This window comes from Mustela putorius, unplaced genomic scaffold (genome assembly GCF_011764305.1).
Source record: "Mustela putorius furo isolate JIRA1106 unplaced genomic scaffold, ASM1176430v1.1 tig00003867_pilon_pilon_pilon, whole genome shotgun sequence".
NCBI classification, from domain to species: domain Eukaryota; kingdom Metazoa; phylum Chordata; class Mammalia; order Carnivora; family Mustelidae; genus Mustela; species Mustela putorius.
In genome coordinates this window covers 5,101,721-5,129,369 of record NW_025422019.1, presented here as the reverse complement: position 1 = coordinate 5,129,369, position 27,649 = coordinate 5,101,721, and positions in this window count along the sequence as shown.

The window sequence follows — 27,649 nt, the reverse complement described above, 5'->3', positions numbered from 1 at the left end:
AGAGTCACTTATGGTTTGTCTCCCTCCCAATCCCATCTTGTTTCATTGATTCTTCTCCTACCCACTTAAGCCCCCATGTTGCATCACCACTTCCTCATATCAGGGAGATTATATGATAGTTGTCTTTCTCTGCTTGACTTATTTCGCTAAGCATGATACGCTCTAGTTCCATCCATGTTGTCGCAAATGGCAAGATTTCATTTCTTTTGATGGCTACATAGTATTCCATTGTGTATATATACCACATCTTCTTGATGCATTCATCTGTTGATGGACATCTAGGTTCTTTCCATAGTTTGGCTATTGTGGACATTGCTGCTATAAACATTCGGGTGCATGTGCCCCTTTGGATCACTACGTTTGTATCTTTAGGGTAAATACCCAATAGTGCAATTGCTGGGTCATAGGGCAGTTCTATTTTCAACATTTTGAGGAACCTCCATGCTGTTTTCCAGAGTGGCTGCACCAGCTTGCATTCCCACCAACAGTGTAGGAGGGTTCCACTTTCTCTGCATCCTCGCCAGGATCTGTCATTTCCTGACTTGTTGATTTTAGCCATTCTGACTGGTGTGAGGTGATATCTCATTGTGGTTTTGATTTGTATTTCCCTGATGCCGAGTGATATGGAGCACTTTTTCATGTGTCTGTTGGCCATCTGGATGTCTTCTTTGCAGAAATGTCTGTTCATGTCCTCTGCCCATTTCTTGATTGGATTATTTGTTCTTTGGGTGTTGAGTTTGCTAAGTTCTTTAAAGATTCTGGACACTAGTCCTTTATCTGATATGTCGTTTGCAAATATCTTCTCCCATTCTGTCAGTTGTCTTTGGATTTTGTTAACTGTTTCCTTTGCTGTGCAAAAGCTTTTGATCATGATGAAATCCCAATAGTTCATTTTTCCCCTTGCTTCCCTTGCCTTTGGCATTGTTCCTAGGAAGATGTTGCTGTGCCTGAGGTCGAAGAGGTTGCTGCCTGTGTTCTCCTCAAGGATTTTGATGGATTCCTTTCGCACATTGAGGTCATTCATACATTGTGAGTCTATTTTTGTGTGTGGTGTAAGGAAATGGTCCAATTTCATTTTTCTGCATGCGGCAGGAAAATTTTCCCAGCACCATTTATTGAAGAGGCTGTCTTTTTTCCATTGGACATTCTTTCCTGCTTTGTCGAAGATTAGTTGACCATAGAGTTGAGGGTCTATTTCTGGGCTCTCTATTCTGTTCCATTGATCTATGTGTCTGTTTTTGTGCCAGTACCATGCTGTCTTGATGATGACAGCTTTGTAATAGAGCTTGAAGTCTGGAATTGTGATGCTACCAACTTAGGCTTTCTTTTTCAATATCCCTTTGGGTATTCGAGGTCTTTTCTGGTTCCATGTAAATTTTAGAATTATTTGTTCCATTTCTTTGAAAAAGATGGATGGTACTTTGATTGGAATTGCATTAAATGTGTAGATTGCTTTAGGTAGCATAGACATTTTCATAATATTTATTCTTCCAATCCAGGAGCTTGGAACATTTTTCCATTTCTTTGTGTCTTCCTCAATTTCTTTCATGAGTACTTTATAGTTTTCTGAGTATAGATTCTGTGCCTCTTTGGTTAGGTTTATTCCTAGGTAACTTATGGGTTTGGGGTACAATTGTAAATGGGATGGACTCCTTAATTTCTCTTTCTTCTGTCTTGCTGTTGGTGTAGAGAAATGCAACTGATTTCTGTGCATTGATTTTATATCCTGACACTTTACTGAATTCCTGTATAAGTTCTAGCAGTTTTGGAGTAGAGTCTTTTGGGTTTTCCACATATAATATCATATCATGTGCGAAGAGTGATAGTTTGACTTCCTCTTTGCCGATTTGGATGCCTTTAATTTCCTTTTGTTGTCTGATTGCTGAGGCTAGGACCTCTAGTACTATGTTGAATAGCAGTGGTGATAATGGACATCCCTGCCGTGTTCCTGACCTTAGTGGAAAAACTTTCAGTTTTTCTCCATTGAGAATGATATTTGCGGTGGGTTTTTCATAGATGGCTTTGATGATACTGAGGTATGTGCCCTCTATCCCTACACTTTGAAGAGTTTTGATCAGGAAGGGATGCTGTACTTTCTCAAATGCTTTTTGAGCATCTATTGAGAGTATCATATGGTTCTTGTTCTTTCTTTTATTGATGTGTTGTATCACATTGACTGATTTGCAGATTTGAACCAACCTTGCAGCCCTGGAATAAATCCCACTTGATCGTGGTCAATAATCCTTTTAATGTCCTGTTGAATCCTATTGGCTAGTATTTTGGTGAAAATTTTCACATCTGTGTTCATCAAGGATATTGGTCTATAGCTCTCATTTTTGATGGGATCCTTGTCTGGTTTTAGGATCAAGGTGATGCTCGCCTCATAAAATGAGTTTGGAAGTAGTCCTTCCATTTCTATTTTTTGGAACAGTTTCAGGAGAATAGGAATTAGTTATTCTTTAAATGTTTGGTAGAATTCCCCCAGGAGCCGTCTGGCCCTGGGCTTTTGTTTGTTTGGAGATTTTTAATGACTGTTTCATCTCCTTAGTGGTTATGGGTCTGTTCAGGCTTTCTATTTCTTCCTGGTTCAGTTGTGGTAGTTTATATGTTTCTAGGAATGCATCCATTTCTTCCAGATTGTCAAATTTGTTGGCATAGAGTTGCTCATAGTATGTTCTTATAATAGTTTGTATTTCTTTGGTGTTAGTTGTGATCTCTCCCCTTTCATTCATGATTTTATTTATTTGGGTCCTTTCTCTTTTCTTTTTGATAAGTCTGGCCAGGGGTATATCATTTTTATTAATTCTTTCAACAAACCAGCTCCTAGTTTTGTTTATTTGTTCTATTGTTTTTTTGTTTCTATTTCATTGATTTCTGCTCTGATCTTTATGATTTTTCTTCTCCTGCTGGTTTAGGGTTTCTTTCTTGTTCTTTCTTCAGCTCCTTTAGGTGTGGGGTTAGGTTGTATATCTGAGACCGTTCTTGTTTCTTGAGAAAGGCTTGTACCACTATATATTTTCCTCTCAGGACTGCATTGTTGTGTCCCACAGATTTTGAACCGTTGTATTTTCATTATCATTTATTTCCATGATTTTTTTTCAATTCTTCTTTAATTTCCCGGTTGACCCATTCATTCGTTAGAAGGATGCTGTTTAGTCTCCATGTATTTGGTTTCTTTCCAAACTCCTTTTTTGGTTGAGTTCTAGCTTTAGAGCATTGTGGTCTGAAAATATGCAGGGAATGATGCCAATCTTTTCATACCAGTTTAGTCCTGATTTAGGACTGAGGATGTGATCTATTCTGGAGAATGTTCCATGTGCACTAGAGAAGAATGTGTATTCTGTTTCTTTGGGATGAAATGTTCTGAATATATCTGTGATGTCCATCTGGTCCAGTGTGTCCTTTAAGACCTTTATTTCCTTGCTGATCTTTTGCTTGGATGATCTGTCCATTTCAGTGAGGGGAATGTTAAAATCCCCTACTATTATTGTATTACTGTTGATGTGTTTCTTTGATTTTGTTCTTAATTGGTTTATATAGTTGGCTGCTCCCACGTTGGGGGCATAGATATTTAAAATTGTTAGATCTTCTTGATGGACAGACCCTTTGAGTATGATATAGTGTCCTTCCTCATCTCTTATTATAGTCTTTGGCCTAAAATCTAATTGATCTGATATAAGGATTGCCACTCCTGCTTTCTTCTGATGTCCATTAGCATGGTAAATTCTTTTCCACCTCCTCACTTTAAATCTGGAGGTGTCTTCGGTCATAAAATGAGTTTCTTGGAGGCAACATATAGATGGGTTTTGTTTTTTTATCCATTCTGATACCCTGTGTCTTTTGACAGGGGCATTTAACCCATTAACATTCAGGGTAACTATTGAGAGATATGAATTTAGTGCCATTGTATTGCCTGTAAGGTGACTGTTACTGTATATGGTCTCTGTTCCTTTCTGATCTACCACTTGTACGCTCTCTCTTTGCTTATAGGACCCCTTTCAATATTTCCTGTAGAGTTGGTTTGGTGTTTGCAAATTCTTTCTGTTTTTGTTTGTCCTGGAAGCTTTCAATCTCTCCTTCTATTTTCAATGATAGCCTAGCTGGATATAGTATTCTTGTCTGCATGTTTTTATCGTTTAGTGCTCTGAAAATATCATACCAGCTCTTTCTGGCCTGCCAGGTCTCTGTGGATAAGTCAGCTTCCTATCTAATATTTTTACCATTGTATGTTACAGACTTCTTTTCCCGGGCTGCTTTCAGGATTTTCTCTTTGTCACTTAGACTTGTAAATTTTACTATTAGGTGACGGGGTGTGGGCCTATTCTTATTGAATTTGAGGGGCGTTCTCTGAACCTCCTGAATTTTGATGTTCGTTCCCTTTGCCATATTGGGGGTATTTCTCCCCAATAATTCTCTCCAGTATACCTTCTGCTCCCCTCTCTCTTTCTTCTTCTTCTGGAATCCCAATTATTCTAATGTTGTTTTGTCTTATGGTGTCACTTATCTCTCAAATTCTCCCCTCGTGGTCCAGTAGCCGTTTGTCCCTCTTTTGCTCAGCTTCTTTATTCTCTGTCATTTGGTCTTCTATATCACTAATTCTTTCTTCTGCCTCATTTATCTTAGCAGTGAGAGCCTCCATTTTTAATTGCACCTCATTAATAGCTTTTTTTATTTCAACTTGGTTTGATTTTTGTTCTTTTATTTCTCCAGAAAGGGCTTTTATATCTCTCGAGAGCGTTTCTCTAATATCTTCCATGCCTTTTTCGAGCCCGGCTAGAAACTTGAGAATTGTCATTCTGAACTCTAGATCTGACATATTACCAATGTCTGTATTGATTAGGTCCCTAGCCTTCGGTACTGCCTCTTGTTCTTTTTTTGTGTGTTGAATTTTTCCGTCTTGTCATTTTGTCCTGATAAGAGTATATGAAGGTTCAAGTAAAATACTAAAAGTGTGGCAACAACCCCAGGAGATATGCTTTAACCAAATTAGAAGAGATCCCAAATCTGTAATCATCAAGACAATTGGCACAAAAACAGACTCATAGATCAAAGTAATGGAATTGAGAGCCCAGAAATGGATTCTCAATTCTATGGTCAACTAATCTTCAACAAAGCAGGAAAGAATGTCCAATGGAAAAAAGTCTCTTCAACAAATGGTTGAAGAGAAAGGCCCCAATGTGAGACAAGAAACCACCAAAATCCTTCAGGAGAACCCAGGCAGCAATATCTTCATCCTCAGCCACAGCAACTTCTTCTTAGACACGTCGCCAAAGTCAAGGGAAGCAAGAGCAAAAATGAACTGGTGCGACTTCGTCAAGATCAAAAGCTTTTGCACAGCAAAAGAAACAGTTAACAAAACCAAAAGACTGCTGACAGAATGGGAGAAGATATTTTCAAATGACATATCAGATAAAGGGCTAGTATTCAATATCTACACAGACCTGCTCAACCTCAACACCCAAAAAACAAATAATCCAATCGAGAAGTGGGTAGACGACACAAACAGACGTTTCTGCAAAGAAGACATCCAAATGGCCAACAGACACGTGTGCTCCACATCACTTGGCATCATCAGGGAAATATAAATCAAAACCACAGTGATATACACTTCTCAAAAGCCAGAATGGTTAAAATTAACAAGTCAGGAAATGACAGATGTGGCAAGGATGTGGAGAAAGGGGAATACTCCTACACTCTTGGTGGGAATGCAAGCTGGTGCAGCCACTCTGGAAAACAATATGTTTTCTCAAAAAGTTTGAAAGTAGAGCTATCCCATGACCTAGAAATCACACTACTGGGTAATTACCCCCAAGATACAAATGTAGTGACCTGAAGGGGCATGTGCACCCTGTTTATAACATCAGTGTCCACAATAGCCAAAGTATGGAAAGAGCCTAGATGTCCATTAACAGATAATTCATAAAAAAGATAGGGTGTGTATATATATAATGGAATATTTCCAGCCAACAAAAAACTAAATCTTGCCATTTTCAATGACATGGATATAACTAGAGTGTATTATGCTAAGGAAAATAAGTCAATCAGAGAAAGATAATTATCATATGATTTCACTTACATGAAAATTTTGAGAAACAAGACAGGGGATCATAGGTGAAGGGAGGGAAAAATGAAAAAAAGATGAAACCAGAGAAGGAGGCAAACCATGAGACTCTTCATCTCAGGAAAAGAGCTGAGGGTTGCTAGAGTAGATGGGGGTGGGTGGGAATGGGTAGCTGGTGATGAACTTGGGGAGGGCATGTGCTATGGTGAGTATTGTGAATTGTGTAAGTCTGATAAACACAGACTTGTACCCCCTGAAAGAAGTGATACATTATATGTTAATAAAAGTAAATAAATCCAACAAAGTTTCCCAAGAGTTTTATATGAATTGCATCCACCTTTAACAAACATTTGCTCTAGATAAACTTTGTCAGTGGACCAAACCTCCAAGTTCACTTATTATTTGATGCAGCAAATAAAGATGAATTTTTAAAATTCCTACTCTCAAGTAATTCAGTCCAGAAAAGAAAAAAATTCATAAAATATGAAAAATACAATTAAAATTATCAAAGCATTTATATCATAGATTTACATCAAGTGCTATGCTCCAAGTCTCCCAACTTAAGTGCCCCTCCAATGTTTGTCAAGTTCAAGGGGACACTTCATGTTTGCAAATAGAGTAAAGGGGCCTTGTAATCAGAGTTTAGATTTCCCTCTTTTTTTTTTTTTCTTTCTTATGTAAAAAGGCATCTTGGGCCACTCTGGTAGTTTTGCCAAGTTCATATCTCACGTGCAGGCATTCAACTTTATTAATAAGGCAGAGTCCAGGAGGACACCTTGTACTCCTTCTGTTCTGAAACCAAGTGACCTTCAACCCCTCTCTCCTCTACAGATGGAAGGGAGTGAAATTATCTTAAGTAATCCTAAAACAAAATTCCCTACAATCAAATAGGTGGAGTGTGTCCCAAATTCTGGAAAGTTTTAACAAAATGACTGATAACTATACTTATAAATATATCTAGCAATATGCTGAAATCTTTAAAATATGGAGAAATAAAAGTTCTTTTATTTAGACCCTCAGACTGGAGAGTGTCAGGGCTGCAGGCATGCTCTTCAACACATTGCATGCCTTGGAGATACAGTGGACAGCCCTAAATGAGGCATCAGGCCAAATTGTCCTCTGTTCAGAATCAGATTGCATCTGAGGCTGCATGCAGACTAGATCTTTGGTAGAAGAAGCGTAAGCACCTACTGATTTCAATAACCCAAGTAGACTAAATTAGAAATTGGTTACACAAACACTATGCCGTATAGAGTTGCACAATTAGCTATTGAGGAATTTTTATTACCTCAAAAAGATGAAGAATGTATGTATACATGCTTCCTGCAAAATGCTACATAGCAGAATTCACCAGAAAGTGACCTGAAAATGGAGAATTTCTGCTGTTTACTTCACCAGCTCATATCCCAAATTCTTCTCTAAAAGATTATTTGGGAAATACTTATTCTGCAAAACATATGCTTTAATCAAAGATGAGTAAGTATCATGAAAGAACCAGAGGGAAGTATTATGGCTACAATTTATGGGGGGGGGAGAGAGAAAGAATCTCAAGTCAAGGCATAAAATGGGTATAAATGAGAAAAAGATCATATCATAAAGCAGATGTCCAAGAAATATTTCTATGTGATATAAAATAAATTAAATAAATTAATATCTATGATTCCTGGCTAACTCAATTAACCGAAGATATGACCCTTGATCTCGGGATCATGCATTCTAGCCCAATGTTGGGTGAGAGATTACTTAAATAAGTAAATAAATCTTTTAAAAATTTAATTAATTAATTAAGCTCTTTAGAAAACAGCTGCATTACACAACAGAAGGATATAAATGACAATGATGCAATCTGGGGAAGAATTAAATAGGAAAATCAATCCAGTCATATGAATGTCTACCTTACAAACAAAAAATATTAAAAAAACACTGGTGAAGACACATTGGGGATATTAAAAAATTCTATTCACATTTAGTAGAATAAATTTGAAAGAAAATATGTGTTAAAACAATAATAATAATAATAGAGAAAATGATAGATATTGAAAACAAGTGATGTTAATCCAACAGATCTGCTATACCTGAAACAAATAAAGCATGCATCTATCAAGTATATAATAGATGAAACCCTCTTGAAATAAAGAATATGTGAAATTGTAGATGAAAAACATCTATGATATCTATGAAAAATTTTACAGAGAACAATTAATGTAAGCTAAATCCATTTGAAGTTATAACAGTTCTAACAAAAAGAGGATGTTCTTTTTTCACTCCAGTCCCAAAATACTTACATTAAATAATTTAGAAGAGAGAATGGCTCAGTATAGATTTTCCAACAATAGAACACAGTGCAGGAAACAGTGCAAGAAAATCCACAAACTATTCATGGGGAGAAAGTATGCACCAAGAATTGGATACTAAAACAACAACAACAACAACGACAATAACAACATTTAAAAAAAATCTAGGCAGTTATGTTTTATCTAGAGAAGTACCTTGACAATCAAGTAAAAATAAGATGGGTTTTGTGTAAGCTTGTTTACTTTCTTATTATTCATTGTGAAGTCAATAAATACTATTTAAATATAAATCAACAGATATATGCTTAAGTATATACTTTAAAGTATAAAAGAATCAACTAATAAGAATAGGCTGTCAGTCTTCCAAAGGATAAAAATATGACAAAGTTTAAAAAGGAAAAATTAGATAAAATGTGAACAAAATTATTTAAAATATAATAGAAAATCAGGTAAAATAATTATGCAAATGAAATACAATTTTGTCTTTCTATTTAAGTGCACCGTTGAACAGTAGTTACAGCAGCAATAAAGTCCCAAGAGACTAAAGTATTTACTGTCTGGCCCTTTACACAAAATGTTGTTGACCTCTGCTTTTTTCTAGAATAACATATTATAACTATTAAAGAACTAAATGCCATGAATCTTTATTCCCCATATGTCATTGCATCAAAATATATAAATATATGAAAATATATGAATATTTGAAAATATATTAAAATATATGAATAAAAAACACTAATAAATAAAATTTTAACATAGCCAAATGAATAATTAGTCTGCCTATCTAACTCCATGATGGGTCAACTAACAAAGTTTATAGCAGAGGCATATAGCAGATCTAAATAACATAATGAAAAAGTCACCTAACAGTCAAACTATGACAGAATGTGAATATAGGCACAAAATGTATTCTCAATGAATGTGGGTGTAGACTCAATGAAGAGCCAACTGGCATTACTCACCAACAGAGGAAATTTCATTTCTTAGATTTTATTTTGAATATACACTTCCATGTGATACAAAAATTTGTGTACAGGGATATCTTCCATTGGTGCCCGGGTGGCTCAGTCAGTTAAGTTCTGTCTTTGGTTCGGGTCATGATCCTGAATCCTGGGATTTAACTCTGCATCATGCTCCCTGCTCAGCAAGGAGTCTGCTTATCCCTCACCCTCTGCCCCTCATCTCTGCTCATGTGCTCTCTCTCTCTCCCTCAGGCTGCACTCTCTCTCTCTCTCTCTCTCTCAAATAAATAAATAAAATCTTAAAAAAAAAAAGAATGATTTGAAACATTGCTTGGGATCATAAATACAACAAACACAAATTCAAGAAATAAAACAAAACTCAAAATAACCAAAACATTAACCAAAAAAGAGTAGTTAATATATAAACTTTATGATAGATATAATGTAGTCATTAAAAAGAATGAGGAGAATTTATATGCTTCAGAGAAGTATGAAGTGAAATGTAAAAGCCAGAAGAAAAATAAAAGTACAAGAAAACACTCCCATAGACATATGCATGGAAAATTTCTGAGCAATTACATAAAAATATTAAATGAGCTTATCTTTGGGAATTAGACAGGAGCCAGGACTGGGAGTGTTGATTATTTTTAGTTTAGTTTTTTAAAATCATTTTTGGCAATATTTTTGTAATAATGAATCATTTAATTGATTTAAAAATGTAGATGTCATGGACATTGGGGAGGGTATGTGCTTTGGTGAGTGCTGTGAAGTGTGTAAACCTGGTGATTCACAGACCTGTACCCCTGGGGATAAAAATATATGTTTATAAAAAATTAAAAATTAAAAAATTTAAAAAAAATTTTCTTTAAAAAAAATGTAGATGTCAAAAAATCTAAAACTAAAAAATAAAAATTCAAAAGATGTAGATGTCACCATTAAGTGATAGTGGTATAGGGTAGGATTTCTGGTTTTTGTTGTTGTTGTTTGTTTGTTTGGTTGGTTGGTTGGTTTTCTTTTTATGATCCTGGGCTATATTAAAACCAAAAGAATGGCTGAGGCTTATGCTAGGATTTCACATGCTTAACTATGGACACATTCCTGACCTCCCTGGATCCTGGTGAGACTGTTCATCATTGTGAACACTTGTGTAAAGGAAATGTATCACCTACTACTATTGGAGGAGTTGTGTGGACAGAACTGAAAAATTTCAAATTCCATCTTTGTTCCTGGAATATTATGACAACCCGCTTCTATAATTTTGTAGTATCTGAACAATTCATGTCCAGAGACAGTGGGCTGCAAAACCTCACCTTCCTTATTTCCCTTTAATGAGATCTCCAATTTGGACATTTCATTACACACCTGTTTTGTCTTTGCAGGTGATGTGGAGCTCACTGCATGCCCATATTCCTAAATGTAAACACATCAGCACCAACTGACTATTCTTACACAATATTTTCTGGGTACTGATTCAATGAATTGTTTATGTGTTGTGGATTTTTTTTTTCTCTCCTGAACCTGTGAGTCATCTCTCTCTCTCTCTCTCTCAATCCTAAGGGAACCTATAATTAGGAGAACAAGTCTATACTTAAAAACCCAATGAAGAAACTATTTATTAAGTTCTCATTAAAAAGGAAAACATGGCTCCAGTGTTATATTTTTGGACGTATATGGAGACTCAACACTTGGGAATTCTAATTTTTCTAGCTTTCTCATATCTCTGCACACTAGACTCCCAGTACTAAAGACATATAGGTGACTGGCAGAATGATTTCAATCACCTGTAAGCAACTGGACCAACATGCAAGATCAGAGCGGATGAGAACCTCAGTGTGACTTCTACATGGCCAATGATGAGCTGGTCATCAGTACAAATCAAATGCCTTTCACATGTATAAGATTTTTTTTTTTTCCCACCTCAGCTCAAGCTTCTCTAGCAATAGGGTTGATTCTCCAGAAGGATGATCTCTTGTGATTCCACAGCACCCAAGACTAGGGTTGACTTTTTAACTAATGTTACTAAATGAGATTTTATATTTAGAATACTTGGAATAAAGACATTGAGTTTTGGGTCAGTTGGTTATTGATTCGGAGCAGCAAGATCCTGGAGCTGTCCAATTACAATTACAGCATGGGCATGAAAGAGACAATAAGACAATAAGCAGAGAAAAGCATGAATGGATATACAGAAAGGAAGGAAGAGAGATAATTACATGTATAGGGAGGGGCAGAGAGGGTTCCTGATGACTTTCTAGCAAAATCTTGTTTGCCACTGAATTCTTCATAAGTGACAGAAAACCTAACTGGACCTTCCTCAAACTAGGAATTACTTATTTATTGGAATTAAAATATCAGAGGGAGGGGGAGGAGTCAAGATGGCAGAGAAGTAGCAGGCTGAGACTACTTCAGCTAGCAGGAGATCAGCTAGAGAGCTCATCTAAAGATTGCAAACACCTGCAAATCCATCGGCAGATCGAAGAGAAGAAGAACAGCAATTCTGGAAACAGAAAAACAACCACTTTCTGAAAGGTAGGACTGGCGGAGACGTGAATCCAAAGGGACGGGAAGATAGACCCCGGCTCCCGGCAAGCGGCGGAGCAATGGAGCACAAAATCAGGACTTTTAAAAGTCTGTTCCATGAGGGACATCACCAGAGGCTAAACCGGGGCGAAGCCCACGCGGGGTCAGCGTGGCCTTAGGTCCCGCAGGGTCACAGAAGGATTGGGGGTGTCTGAGTGTCACAGAGCTTGCGGGTATTGGAAAGGGAAAACCGGCTACAGAGACAGAGCCGACAGTAAGCTCACAGCTCAGTGTTACCTTGAACCAGCCACAGGCTCGGTGAGCTCGGAGCGTGGCCGGAGGTCAGGCAGACCAGAGTAACTGGGCGCTGTTCTCTGAGGGCGCACTGAAGAGTGGGGCCCCGTGCTCTTGGCTCCTCTGGGCCAGCGACCAGGAGGCCGCCATTTGTATTCCCGTCCTCCAAAACTCTACAGAAAGCGCACAGGGAACAAAAGCTCCTGAAAGCAAACCCGAGCGGATAAGTCAGCCCGGTCCCTGGTAAGGGCGGTGCAATTCCGCCTGGGGCAAGGACACTTGAGAATCACTACACCAGCCCCCTCCCCAGAAGATCAACAAGAAATCCAGCCGAGACTAAGTTCACCTACCAAGGAGTGTGGTTTCAATACCAAGGAGAGCAGCAGAATTCCAGAGGAGGAAAAAGCAAAGCACGGAACTCACGGCTTTCTCCCTGTGAGTTTTTTTTTAGTCTTGCAGTTAATTTAATTTTTTTCTTTTTTATTTTTCCTTTTTTTTTATCTCGCCTTCTGGTAAAATTTTTTTTAACTTTTACCCTTTTATTTTTTAAGGTTTTTTAACTAGTTTATCTAATATATATTTTTTTCTTTTTTACATTTTTCTTTATTCATTTTCATGTTTTAAAATTCTTTTTTCTTTATTTTTTTTTCTTTCTTCCTTTTTGAACCTCTTTTTATCCCCTTTCTCCCCCCTCACGATTTGGGATCCCCTCTGATTTGGTTAAAGCATATTTTCCTGGGGTTGTTGCCATCCTTTTAGTATTTTCCTTGCTCCTTCATATACTCTTATCTGGACAAAATGACAAGACGGAAAAATTCAACACACAAAAAAAGTACAAGAGGCAGTACCGAAGGCTAGGGACCTAATCAATACAGACATTGGTAATATGTCAGATCTAGAGTTCAGAATGACAATTCTCAAGGTTCTAGCCGGGCTCGAAAAAGGCATGGAAGATATTAGAGAAAACCTCTCCGGAGATATAAAAGCCCTTTTTGGAGAAGTAAAAGACTAAAATCTAAACAAGTTAAAATCAAAAAAGCTATTAATGAGGTGCAATCAAAAATGGAGGCTCTCACTGTTAGGATAAATGAGGCAGAAGAAAGAATTAGTGATATAGAAGACCAAATGACAGAGAATAAAGAAGCTGAGCAAAAGAGGGACAAACAGCTACTGGACCACGAGGGGAGAATTCGAGAGATAAGTGACACCATAAGATGAAACAACATTAGAATATTGGGATTCCAGTAGAAGAAGAAAGAGAGAGGGGAGCAGAAGGTATACTGGAGAGAAATATTGGGGAGAATTTCCCCATATGGCAAAGGGAATGAGAATCAAAATCCAGGAGGTTCAGAGAATACCCCTCAAAATCAATAAGAATAGGCCCACAGCCCCTCACCAAATAGTAAAATTTACAAGTCTTAGTGACAAAGAGAAAATCCTGAAAGCAGCCCGGGAAAGGAGGTCTGTAACATACAATGGTAAAAATATTAGATTGGCAGCTGACTTATCCACAGAGACCTGGCAGGCCAGAAAGAGCTTTCATGATATTTTCAGAGCACTAAACGAGAAAAACATGCAGCCAAGAATACTATATCCAGCTAGGCTATCATTGAAAATAGAAGGAGAGATTGAAAGCTTCCAGGACAAACAAAACCTGAAAGAATTTGCAAACACCAAACCAGCTCTACAGGAAATATTGAAAGGGGTCCTCTAAGAAAGAGAGAGCCTACAAGTGGTAGATCAGAAAGGAACAGAGACCATATGCAGTAACAGTCACCTTACAGGCAATACAATGGCACTAAATTCATATCTCTCAATAGTTAAGCTGAATGTTAATGGGCTAAATGCCCCTGTCAAAAGACATAGGGTATCAGAATGGATGAAAAAACAAAACCCATGTATATGTTGCCTCCAAGAAACTCATTTTAAGCCCGAAGACACCTCCAAATTTAAAGTGAGGGGGTGGAAAAGAATTTACCATGCTAATGGACATCAGAAGAAAGCAGGAGTGGCAATCCTTAGATCAGATCAATTAGATTTTAAGCAAAAGACTATAATAAGAGATGAGGAAGGACACTATATCATACTCAAAGGGTCTGCCCATCAAGAAGATCTAACAATTTTAAATATCTATGCCCCCAATGTGGGAGCAGCCAACTATATAAACCAATTAAGAACAAAATCAAAGAAACACATCAACAATAATACAATAATAGTAGGGGACTTTAACATTCCCCTCACTGAAATGGACAGATCATCCAAGCAAAAGATCAGCAAGGAAATAAAGGTCTTAAAGGACACACTGGACCAGATGAACATCACAGATATATTCAGAACATTTCATCCAAAAGAAACAGAATACACATTCTTCTCTAGTGCACATGGAACATTCTCCAGAATAGATCACATCCTCGGTCCTAAATCAGGACTCAACCTGTATCAAAAGATTGGGATCATTCCCTGCATATTTTCAGACCACAATGCTCTAAAGCTAGAACTCAACCAAAAAAGGAAGTTTGGAAAGAACCCAAATACATGGAGACTAAACAGCATCCTTCTAAGGAATGAATGGGTCAAATGGGAAATTAAGGAGGAATTGAAAAAAATCATGGAAATAAATGATAATGAAAATACAACGGTTCAAAATCTGTGGGACACAACAAAGGCAGTCCTGAGAGGAGAATATATAGCGGTACAAGCCTTTCTCTTGAAACAAGAAAGGTCTCAGGTACACACCTAACCCCACACCTAAGGGAGCTGGAGAAAGAACAAGAAAGAAACCCTAAACCAGCAGGAGAAGAGAAATCATAAAGATCAGAGCAGAAATCAATGAAATAGAAACAAAAAAACAATAGAACAAATAAACGAAACTAGGAGCTGGTTCTTTGAAAAAATTAATAAAATTGATAAACCCCTGGCCAGACTTATCAAAAAGAAAAGAGAAAGGACCCAAATAAATAAAATCATGAATGAAAGGGGAGAGATCACAACTAACACCAAAGAAATACAAACTATTATAAGAACATACTATGAGCAACTCTATGCCAACAAATTTGACAATCTGGAAGAAATGGATGCATTCCTAGAAACATATAAACTACCACAACTGAACCAGGAAGAAATAGAAAGCCTGAACAGACCCATAACCAGTAAGGAGATTGAAACAGTCATTAAAAATCTCCACACAAACAAAAGCCCAGGGCCAGACGGCTCCTGGGGGAATTCTACCAAACATTTAAAGAAGAACTAATTCCTATTCTCCTGAAACTGTTCCAAAAAATAGAAATGGAAGGAAAACTGCCAAACTCATTTTATGAGGCCAGCATCACCTTGATCCCAAAACCAGACAAGGATCCCATCAAAAAAGAGAGCTATAGACCAATATCCTTGATGAAAACAGATGCGAAAATTTTCACCGAAATACTAGCCAATAGGATTCAACAGTGCATTAAAAGGATTATTCACCACAACCAAGTGGGACTAATTCCAGGGCTGCAATGTTGGGTCAACATCCACAAATCAGTCAATGTGATACAACACATTAATAAAAGAAAGAACAAGAACCATATGATACTCTCAATAGATGCTGAAAAAGCATTTGAAAGTACAGCATCCCTTCCTGATCAAAACTCTTCAAAGTGTAGGGATAGAGGGCACATACCTCAATATCATCAAAGCCATCTATGAAAAGTCCACTGCAAATATCATTCTCAATGGAGAAAAACTGAAAGCTTTTCCGCTAAGCTCAGGAACACAGCAGGGATGTCCATTATCACCACTGCTATTCAACATAGTACTAGAGGTCCTAGCCTCAGCAATCAGACAACAAAAGGAAATTAAAGGCATCTTAATCGGCAAAGAAGAAGTCAAACTATCACTCTTTGCAGATGATATGATACTATATGTGGAAAATCCAAAAGACTCCACTCCAAAACTGCTAGAACTTATACAGGAATTCAGTAAAGTGTCAGGATATAAAATCAATGCACAGAAATCAGTTGCATTTCTCTACACCAACAGCAAGACAGAAGAAAGAGAAATTAAGGAGTCCATCCCATTTACAATTGCACCCAAAACCATAAGATACCTAGGAATAAACCTAACCAAAGAGGCACAGAATCTATACTCAGAAAACTATAAAGTACTCATGAAAGAAATTGAGGAAGACACAAAGAAATGGAAAAATGTTCCATGCTCCTGGATTGGAAGAATAAATATTGTGAAAATGTCTATGCTACCTAAAGCAATCTACACATTTAATGCAATTCCTATCAAAGTACCATCCATCTTTTTCAAAGAAATGGAACAAATAATTCTAAAATTTATATGGAACCAGAAAAGACCTCGAATAGCCAAAGGGATATTGAAAAAGAAAGCCAACGTTGGTGGCATCACAATTCCAGTCTTCAAGCTTTATTACAAAGCTGTCATCATCAAGACAGCATGGTACTGGCACAAAAACAGACACATAGATCAATGGAACAGAATAGAGAGCCCAGAAATAGACCCTCAACTCTATGGTCAACTAACCTTCGACAAAGCAGGAAAGAATGTCCAATGGAAAAAAGACAGCCTCTTCAATAAATGGTGCTGGGAAAAATTTCCTGCCCCATGCAGAAAATGAAATTGGACCATTTCCTTACACCACACACGAAAATAGACTCTAAATGGATTAAGGACCTCAATGTGTGAAAGGAATCCATCAAAATCCTTGAGGAGAACACGGGCAGCACCCTCTTCGACCTCAGGCACAGCAACATCTTCCTAGGAACATCGCCAAAGGCAAGGGAAGCAAAGGCAAAAATGAACTATTGGGATTTCATCAAGATCAAAAGCTTTTGCACAGCAAAGGAAACAGTTAACAAAATCCAAAGACAACTGACAGAATGGGAGAAGATATTTGCAAATGACATATCAGATAAAGGACTAGTGTCCAGAATCTTTAAAGCACTTAGCAAACTCAACACCCAAAGAACAAATAATCCAATCAAGAAATGGGCAGAGGACATGAACAAAGATTTCTGCAAAGATGACATCCAGATGGCCAACAGACACATGAAAAAGTGCTCCATATCACTCGGCATCAGGGAAATACAAATCAAAACCACAATGAGATATCACCTCACGCCAGTCAGAATGGCTAAAATCAACAAGTCAGGAAATGACAGAGGCTGGCAAGGATGCAGAGAAAGAGGAACCCTCCTACACTGCTGGCGGGAATGCAAGCTGGTGCAGCCACTCTGGAAAACAGCATGGAGGTTCCTCAAAATGTTGAAAATAGAACTGCCCTATGACCCAGCAATTGCACTACTGGTATTTACCCTAAAGATACAAACGTAGTGATCCAAAGGGCCACCTGCACCCCAATGTTTATAGCAGCAATGTCCACAATAGCCAAACTATGGAAAGAACCTAGATGTCCATCAACAGATGAATGCATCAAGAAGATGTGGTATATATACACAATGGAATACTATGCAGCCATCCAAAGAAATGAAATCTTGCCATTTGTGACAACATGGATGGAACTAGAGCGTATCATGCTTAGCGAAATAAGTCAAGCAGATAAAGACAACTATTATATAATCTCCCTGACATGAGGAGGTGGTGATGCAACATGGGAGCTTAAGTGGGTATAAGAAGAATCAATGAAACAAGATGGAATTGGGAGGGAGACAAACCATAAGTGACTCTCAATCTCACAAAACAAACTGAGGGTTGCTGGGGGGAGGGGGCTTGGGAGAAGTGTGTGGGATTATGGACATTGGGGAGGGTATGTGCTTTGGTGAGTGCTGTGAAGTGTGTAAACCTGGTGATTCACAGACCTGTACCCCTGGGGATAAAAATATATGTTTATAAAAAATAAAAAATTTAAAAAAACTTATCAGAGGGAGTAAGGTAAGGTTTCACTTAAGACCCAAGTATTTTTTTTTCCCATTCCCTAACTCAACTTCCTTAAAATCTACTCATCCATACTGAGACTACCTCATCCCATTTGGTGTCAAAATGGTTGCCAGTATTTCCTTTTTTTTTCAAGATTGCATTTATTTGACAGGGAAAGAGAGAAAGAGAGAACAACCAGGGAGAGTGGCAGAGAGAGGGAGAAGCAGTGTCCTAGCTGAGTGGGGGACAGATGTGGCTCCATCTCAGGGCCCTGAGATCATGACCTGAGGAGAACATAGACACTTGACTTACTGAGTTACTGAGGTGGCCCAGTTGACAGTATTTCCTAACCACAAATTTAGGCTAAAGTCAGAAGGAAAGAGAAAAATCTCTTTTTCCAGATGTCCATTGAAATTCTTAGGTGTTTTAGCAGCTCAGACACAAATTCAGTATCCAGGCTCACTATGGACTGTATTCTGTCCCAGTGTTGTAGCCCTAATCCCAAATGTGAATGTATTTGGAGACAAGGCCTTTAAAGAGGTAATTAATGTTAAATGAGCTCTTCGGTGTGGAGCTCTAATCTGATAGACCTAGTGTCTCCGTAAAATGAGAGACACTAGTTACCTATCTTTCCCTCTCCCTCTCTCTCTCCATATATCTATACCTCTTTTCACACAGAGAAAATTCCATGTGAGCATCCAGGGAGAAAATGGTTTCTGCACGCTTTGAGGAAATCCTTGAAACCAAGCCTGATGGTACCTTGGACTCCCAGCTCCAGAACTGTGAGAAAACGCATTTCTGTTGTTTAGCTCACCTAGCCAGTGGTATTTTGTTTTGGGACCACAAGCAGATGAATGCAAAGGTATTGTGATGCTCTCAGAGAACTAGGTCTGCTCAGTGTGTTTTCTAGAATGTCATTGGATGAGTTTCAGCTTTCTATAAACTCCTTGGTATTGAATATAAAATGTGTATTTCCTGAAGTAACCTGACCCCATCCAAAAAAAAGTGTATGCTTCATCAAACACTCAAAATATCCGCAGCCCTGAAGTCCCCCAGTTCTCACACTTTAATGTATATCAGAATGATTTGGAGGCCTTATTAAAGCACAGAATCTCAGATTCCTGTAGCTGGGCTGGAGCCAAAAGTATGCATTTCTAACCAGTTCCCAGATACTACTGTCGCTGTCAGTCGAGGTACCCAGTTGGAGAATTCAAATATACCTCTCCCCTAAGCAATCTTTCCTGAGAATCAATCTGGCTTCTGAACAACTGCTTAGATACCCCAAAGGAGTCACAAAAACAATACATGCACAACTGAAATTGACATTTTCCCTACAAACCACATATTTTATGTGCATGCCTCTGTGCCCTCCTTTCCACCATCTTCCAAACCTGTAATCTGGCTGGAAAACAACCTTGAGATCCCTCAAAGTCACGTCATCCTACGTCCTTAATAGGTTTTCATTCAAGTTGCTTCTTCTTCATCCTTTCTGACACTATTTAAATATAGGTACTCACCTATCTCATCTGTAGCCTGGAAAACTGTGGAAACTGCTCTCATAGACAACAATAAGATACCAGAAACATTTGATTGTCATTTCTCTGCTGAATTTCCCTCCATGATTCCCTGTTGCTTACCGAATGCAGATTCTTAATCATGCAACACAAGTGCCTTCATGATTTGCCCCAAATGGCTTTTTATCTTCTGCTTCTACTCACTTCATGTCCTGTTCTTTACCAAATGGATTATGTCCATGGATTAAGGCCTGTTCTTCAGAACTGATCTCAAATGTGGCTTTCTTCTGGAGGCTTTTTTGGCTGTGCTTCCCCACAGGACTGAATGAATCAGACCTCCACCATGTATGCAGACCTCAATAATGCCACAAACCATACCACATCACACGAATTTTGTCTTGTCTCCCCCACTGACAAAACAGTGTGAGAGCCCATGAATGGTTTGACTATGGATACTTTTGTTGGTATTTTAACATTCTGTATCCCTACTACCCCACACACTAAATGGCACACAGCAGAGCCTCAGTAAGAAGAACCTCCTTCTCCTACATCTTCAGGCCCTGGTAGGAAAATAGTAGTCACATTTGTGGGGAGCTTCCTATTGGCTAATGCCCTAGAGCATCATACTGAAGACTGCGCATGTGTGTGTAACTTACTGGTTAATATCCATATAGTTGGTCTTCACAGCTCTCAAAGTCAACTCTGTGATATTAAACATCTTGGTCAAGTGCAGACAGCAATCTTGAAGAGAATCCACCTGAATGCTCTTTGTAAGATCTTGTTAATGTAATAATATAGAATGCTTTGTAACACATACAAATTGAGAGCTTCCAAAGTGTAAAAAATAATTTGAATGTGTACATACTTAGTTCAATTATAGTAGCGTATTCTTGAGGCTAGTTTAGGAGGGAAGATAATCATCTGTAGACAAATGCAATTTTGCAGTGAATAAGCCTCTTAAGATTAGAGAATTAAGACTGACATTAATTATACATAAGTCATTATTGTATTTAACTCCTTGGTTAGAGAGAAAAAGACATATATAATGATGGTGAAATTACCAGTATTTATTCAGGTTACAGTTAGAAATCTCCTTCCTCACATCCTTGAGGAATACCATCTGGCTTGAAATATTGGAGCTTGCTAAATGCTCTCTAATTATAAGAGTACATTGAGTTGATTTGAAGAGTTTTTTAATTTTTTTTCTTTCCTGAAAGCAGAAATGAAAGTAATCTTTGTAATTCTAATTATTCTATTACATTTTAGTAAAGGAGATGGTTTTCTTTTAATTCTCTTTCTCTAAGTTCTCTGAAAATTCATATTCGAACAAAAGTGGAAATCTAGGATTGACTGCCTGAATCACCATTTTTCCTGCCAACTGTTGTTTAATGTTCCTGACACTTTGTCATATTTGATGTTGACTCATTGATATAGAACATAATCATTCTAAAATGTCCACATAATTGGATGGGTAAAAGTTAAATTCCTCTTTCCCTGTAATTGGTTATGGTGATATGGTAGAATAGAAAGGGACAGATTTAAGACAGAAAAAGGCTTGCTTCACATTTGTGATATCTTGGCAAGCTGCTAAATCTCCATGCAGCTGAATTTCTTTGATAGTCAAAGAACAATAAATCTATATTGTATTGCTTTCCATGGAAAACTGAAAACTTTGGGAAATATAATATATCACATGAAATATCTTCTGTTTTCCCTTCTGAGGACTTGTAACAGTTTCAAATTTATACTTATTTTGTAAAGATCTGCCCCACCATTTGGCTATGGTCTCCGTGGCTGTACAGACACATTTGCTTTGTTTGTGTTGTAGTTCTGACCTCTAGCAGAGTACCTGGCACATGGTGGCAGCTCAGCAAACATTTGTTGGATAGTTAATGTTAAAATACAGTTTTAATCAACAATCATAGACCAATGTTTGGCTTCACCAGTAAATGAAGAAAGTGCCCTTAAAGGTTTCTGAGGACACAAAGTGAAAAAAAAAGTGTGGTTAAAGATGTGCTTTTCAGTTCTAGTTAGTTCAATGCACAAAATATTTAAAATGCTTACAATGGAAAATCATTATTTACACTTGGAGCTCATTGCAGTAGTATATACATTCTGGGGATCTACTTGAGCTGAAACTACCAGGAAATGTTGGAACCAAAGCTTACATACATTTAGATGGTCCTACAAAAATGTCCCTATTATACTGGAATAACAGACCTTTAAAATTAAAATAAACTTGAAATATTTTCTAGCTGAACTCTTTCCTTACAGAGACTGGATACCCGAAGTCCTAATACATGAAGAGGCTTGCCTATCATAAAGAAGTAATTGAAATGGGCATGGTGGCATAAGGGGGCAAGCCATCTCCAAAGATTGCTCTCTTTGAGAGCATCAGTCAGTTTAAAATGATATTTGATGCAAAGGAAATATGCTAAGCCAGGTGCTGAGGAGACAAACTAATTGAATAAGTTACATGGATGACATTTGCAAGATGAGTGGAAAGGTGGTAGCTTCATTCATAATATGAACTTAAATGTGGCACTTTAACTTAAGTATCTTGCACTAATCCCCACCTCCATTTAAAAGAGAAATTAAGAAATTCTCCTTAGCTCTATAGTTCTTTATGCAAACATCTGACCAGGGACCCAGTATGTAATTTCGAAAAGTTTATTTTTTATTCATTTTTTAAAATTTCTTTTCAGTGTACCAGAATTCATTGTTTATGTACCACACCCAGTGTTGATGCAATACGTGCCCTCCATAATACCCATCACTAGGCTCACCTAACCTCCCACCCCTTCAAAACCCTCAGATTGTCTTTTAGAGTCCACAGATCTCATGATTGATGTCCCCCTCCAAGTTCCCCCTACTCCCTTCTCCTCTCCATCTCCCCATGTCCTCCATGTTATTCCTTATGCTCCACAAATAAGTGAAACAATATGATAATTGACTCTCTCTGCTTGATTTATTTCACTCAGCATAATCTCTTCCAGTCCCGTCCATGTTGATACAAAAGTTGGGTGTTCATCCTTTCTGATGGAGACATAATGCTCTGTAGTATATATAGACCATATCTTCCTTATCCATTCGTTCACTGAAGGGCATCTTGGTTCTTTCCACAGTTTGGTGACCGTGGCCATTGCCATTATGAACATTGGGATACAGATGGTCCTTCTTTTCACTACATCTGTATCTTTGGGGTAAATACCCAGTAGTGCAATTGCAGGATCATAGGGAAACTCTATTTTTAATTTCTTAAGGAATCTTCACATTGTTTTCCAAAGTGGCTATACCAACTTGCATTCCCTCCAACAGTGTAAGAGGATTCCCCTTTCTCCACATCCTCTCCAACACATGTTATTTACTGTCTTGCTAATTTTGGCCATTCTAACTGGTGTGAGGTGGTATCTCAATGTGGTTTTGATTCAAATCTCCCTGATGGCCAGTGATGAACATTTTTTCATGTGCCATTTGTATGTCTTCTTTGGAGAAGTGTCTGTTCATGTCTTCTGGCCATTTTTTGGACATGGTTATCTGTTTTGTGTGTGTTCAGTTTGAGGAGTTCTTTATAGATCCTGGATATCAGTCTTTTGTCTGTACTGACAATTGCAAATATTTTCTCCCATTCTGTGGGTTGCCTCTTTGTTTTGTTGACTGTTTCCTTTGCTGTGCAGAAGCTTTTGATCTTGATGAGCCCTAAAATTCATTCTCACTTTTGTTTCCTTTGCCTTTGGAGACATATCTTGAAAGAAGTTGCTGTGGCTGATATTGAAGATGTTACTGCCTATGTTCTCCTCTAGGATTCTGATAGATTCCTGCCGCACATTGAGGTCTTTTATCCATTTCGAGTTTATCTGTGTGTATGGCATAAGAGAATGGTCGAGTTTCATTCTTCTACATATAGTTGTCCAATTTTTCCAGCACCATTTATTGAAGAGACTGTCTTTTTTCCACTGTATATTTTTTCCTGCTTTGATGATTATTTGACCATAGAGTTTAGGGCCCATAAAATACTTACAATGGAAATGGAAATGGTTCTCTACTCTCTTCCACTGGTCTACGTGTCTGTTTTTATGCCAGTACCATGCTGTCTTGGTGATCAGAGCTTTGTAGTAAAGCTTGAAATCAGGCAATGTGATGCTCCCAGTTTTGTTTTTCTTTTTCAACATTTCCTTAGCAATTCAGGTTCTCTTCTGATTCCATATAAATTTTAGGATTGTTTGCTCCGGCTCTTTGAAAAATGCCAGCAGAATTTTGATTGGGATGGCATTGAAAGTACAGATTGCTCTAGACAGTATAGACATTTTAAAAATGTTTATTTTTCCGATCCATGAGCATGGAATGGTCTTCCATCTTTTTCTGTCTTCTTCAATTTCTTTCAGGAGTGTTCTGCAGTTCCTCCAGTACAGATACTTTACCTCTTTGGTTAGGTTTATTCCCAGGTATCTTATAATTCTTGGTTCTATAATAAATGGAATTGATTCTCTAATTTCCCTTTCTGTATTTTCATTGTTAGTGTGTAAGAAAGCAACTGATTTCTGTACATTGACTTTGTATCCTGCCACATTACCGAATTGCTGTATGAGTTTAGTAGTTTGGGAGTGGATTCTTTTGGGTTTTCTATATAAAGTACCATGTCATCTGTGAAGAGAGAGAGTTTGACTTCTTTATTGCCAATTTGAATACCTTTTATTTCTCTTTGTTGTCTGATAGCTGTTGCTAGGACTTCTAATATTATGTTGAACAAAAATGGTGAGAATGGGCATCCTTTTCATGTTCCTGATCTCAAAGGGAAGGCTGTGAGCATTTTCCCATTGAGGATGATATTTGCTGTGGGTTTTTTGTAGATAGATTTAATGAAGTTCAGGAATGTTCCCTCTATCCCTATACTTTGAAACATTTTAATCAGGAATGGATGCTGGATTTTGTCAAATGCTTTTTCTGCGTCAATTAAGAGGACCATGTGGTTCTTCTCTCTTGTCTTACTGATTTGTTCTATCACATTGATTGATTTGTGAAGGTTGAACCATCCTTGCAACCCAGGGATGAATCCCACATGGTCATGGTGGATAATCTTTTTAATGTGCTGTTGGATTCTATTAGCTAGGATCTTGTTGAGAATCTTAGCATCCATATTCATCGGGGATATTGGCCTGAAATTTTCCTTTTTGGTGAGGTGTTTGCCTGGTTTGGGGATCAGAGTAATGCTGGCTTCATAAAAAGAGTCTGGAAATTGTCCTGCTGTTTCAATTTTTTGAAACAGCTTCAGGATAAGAGGTATCATTTCTTCTTTGAATGTTTGGTAGAATTCTCCAGGGAATCCATCAGGTCCTGGGCTCTTGTTTTTTGGGAGGTTTTTAATCACTGCTTCAATTTCGTTACTAAATATCAGTCTATTCAGGTTGTCAATATCTTCCTGGTTCAGTTTTGGAAGTTAATAGTTTTCCAAGAATGCATCCATTTCATCTAGGTTGCTTAGCTTATTGGCATATAACTTTTGATAATAATTTCTGATTTTTGTTTCTACTTCCTTGGTGTTGTGATCTCTCCCTTTTCATTCATAATTTTATGAATTTGGGCTTTCTCTCTTTTCTTTTGGGTTAGTTTGGCCACTGGTTTATTGATCTTATTGATTCTTTCAAAGAACCAGCTTCTAGTTTCACTGATGCATTCTACTGTATCTGTAGTTTCTATCTCATTAATCTCTGTTCTAACCTTGATTATTTTCCTGCTTGTGTGTGGAGTTGACATAATTTGTTGTTGATTCTCCAGTTCTTTAAGGTGTAAAGACAGCTGGTGTATTCTGGATTTTTCAGTTTTCAAAAAGTTTATTTTGAGCAGAGTAAAAATTCTGAAAATTTTAAATTTTATCTTTAAATTAAAAAGAAAAAGAAACAGTACAACTATGGTATGTAATTCCACAAATCTTGACAAGTGTGTAGAGTCTGGTAACACCATCATAATCAGAATACAGAGAAGCTCCATCACCCCATGGCAACTACTCTTAATCCGGGCAACACTGAGATGTTCTCTTTCTTTATAGTTGGACCTTTGTGAGAATCAAAAATAGCATTAAAGGGGCACCTGGGTGGTTTAGTGGGTTAAAGCCTCTGCCTTCAGCTCAGGTCATGGTCCCAGGGTTCTGGGATCAAGCCCTGCATTGGGCTTTCTGCTTGACAGGCAGCCTGCTCCTTCCTCTCTATCTGCCTGCCTCTGACTACTTGTGATTTCTGTCAAATAAATAAATAAAATCTTCTAAAAAAGATAGCATTATATAACATGCAACCTCTTGAGATTGGCTTCTTTCATTCAGTGGAATGCCACAGAAAATGTCTTTACAAGTCCTCTAAGTTATACTCTATAACAAAAATTCACTCCTTTTTGCTGTCAAGGAGTATTCCTCCCTTAGGATGTGCCAGCCATTCATCTATTGAAAGATATTTGCATTGTTTCTAATTTGGGCAATTATGAATAAAGTTGCTATATACTTTTGTATACAGATTATTTTTGTGAACACAAAATTTTATTTCTCTAGAAGAGGGATTAGAAAACTAAGACCAATTGGCCAAAACCAGCCTACTCCTTGATTTTTTAAATAAAATTTTATTGGAACACCGCCATGCTCTTTTTTTTTTTTTTTTTTTTTTGCTTATCGCCCATGGTTGCATCGAGGCTATAGTTGAGTAGTGTAATAGAGCCTTACAGTCCTCTAATATAAAGCCTAAAATATTTATTACATGTTTTAAAGTTGTTTTATCTCTGTTTTAGGATGCTAGCTAGGTTTTGGTGTGGTGGACAGACTGAGGTGGGTCTAAGTAATCTCTGCCAGTGGGTGTTCATTCCTTCATGAAATCCTCTTGATCATGGACAGGACTTCTGACTTGCTTCTAACTAACACAATGGGGTAAAGATCTCGCACCTATGATTATATTATGCTATGAGACTCTGCTTGATGACTCAGTGAAGTATGCAACCATCTATGAAAATCCCTTGTGGCAAGGAATTGCCCCAGCAACCTTCAGCTGATGACAAGTGAAAAACTAGTCCCACGGCTACAAAAAAAAAAAAAAAAAAAAAAAAAAATTCTGCCAATAGAAAGCTTAAAAGCAAATTATTCCCCATTCACTTCCAAATGAGAACACACAGCCCAGTTGACACCTTGACGTCAGCTGTAGGCTGAGGACTCAGCTATGTTGTCCTTAGATTCAACCCATAAACTATGATATATGTGTTATTTTAAGCCAGTAATTTTAGGGTAATTTGTTATGTACCAATAGATACATCTAATAAATGTATATTAGACTTTGTAAGAGTCAGTCAAATTGTTTTCCAGTGTGGCTCTACCATTTTGAATTCTCATCAGTCATGTATGAGATTTCTTTCCTGCCTTTATCTACTGGTGTATGTGTGTGTGTGTGTGAGTGTGTGTGTGTTTAGAGACTTTAAAAGGAGGGTAAGGATATCTAATTGTAGCTATAATTTGTGTTACTCTAGTGCTTAATGATATTGATCATAATTTCATTTAGGTATTTATCATCCATATGCTGTCTTTATGAAATATCTGTTAAAATATTTGATTCATTTTTAATTACATTCTTGTTTTTTATTGTATACTGAGGTTTTTTAATATAGTGTAGATACAAGTCTTTTTTTTTTTTAAAGATTTTATTTATTTATCTGACAGAGATCACAAGTAGGCAGAGAGGCAGGCAGAGAGAGAGAGAGGAGGAAGCAGGCTCCCTGCCGAGCAGAGAGCCCGATGCGGGGCTGGATCCCAGGACCCTGGGATCATGACCCGAGCCGAAGGCAGAGGCTTTAACCCACTGAGCCACCCAGGTGCCCCTAGATACAAGTCTTAACAGACGTGTGATTTACAATTTTTTAAAATATTATTTTCATTCTCTTCATAATGTACTTTGCAGAGAAAATATGTCTAATTTAATGAAATACTGATTTTTTTTTTACCTTTTATATTATATTTTGGTATTATGTTCCCAAATTCTTTACTTAAACCCAGATCAGAAAGGGTTTCTCTTGTTTTCCTTTATGCTTTATATTTAGATCTATGGTCAATTGTGAGTTGACATTTATATGAAGTGTGACGTGTATCAAGATATA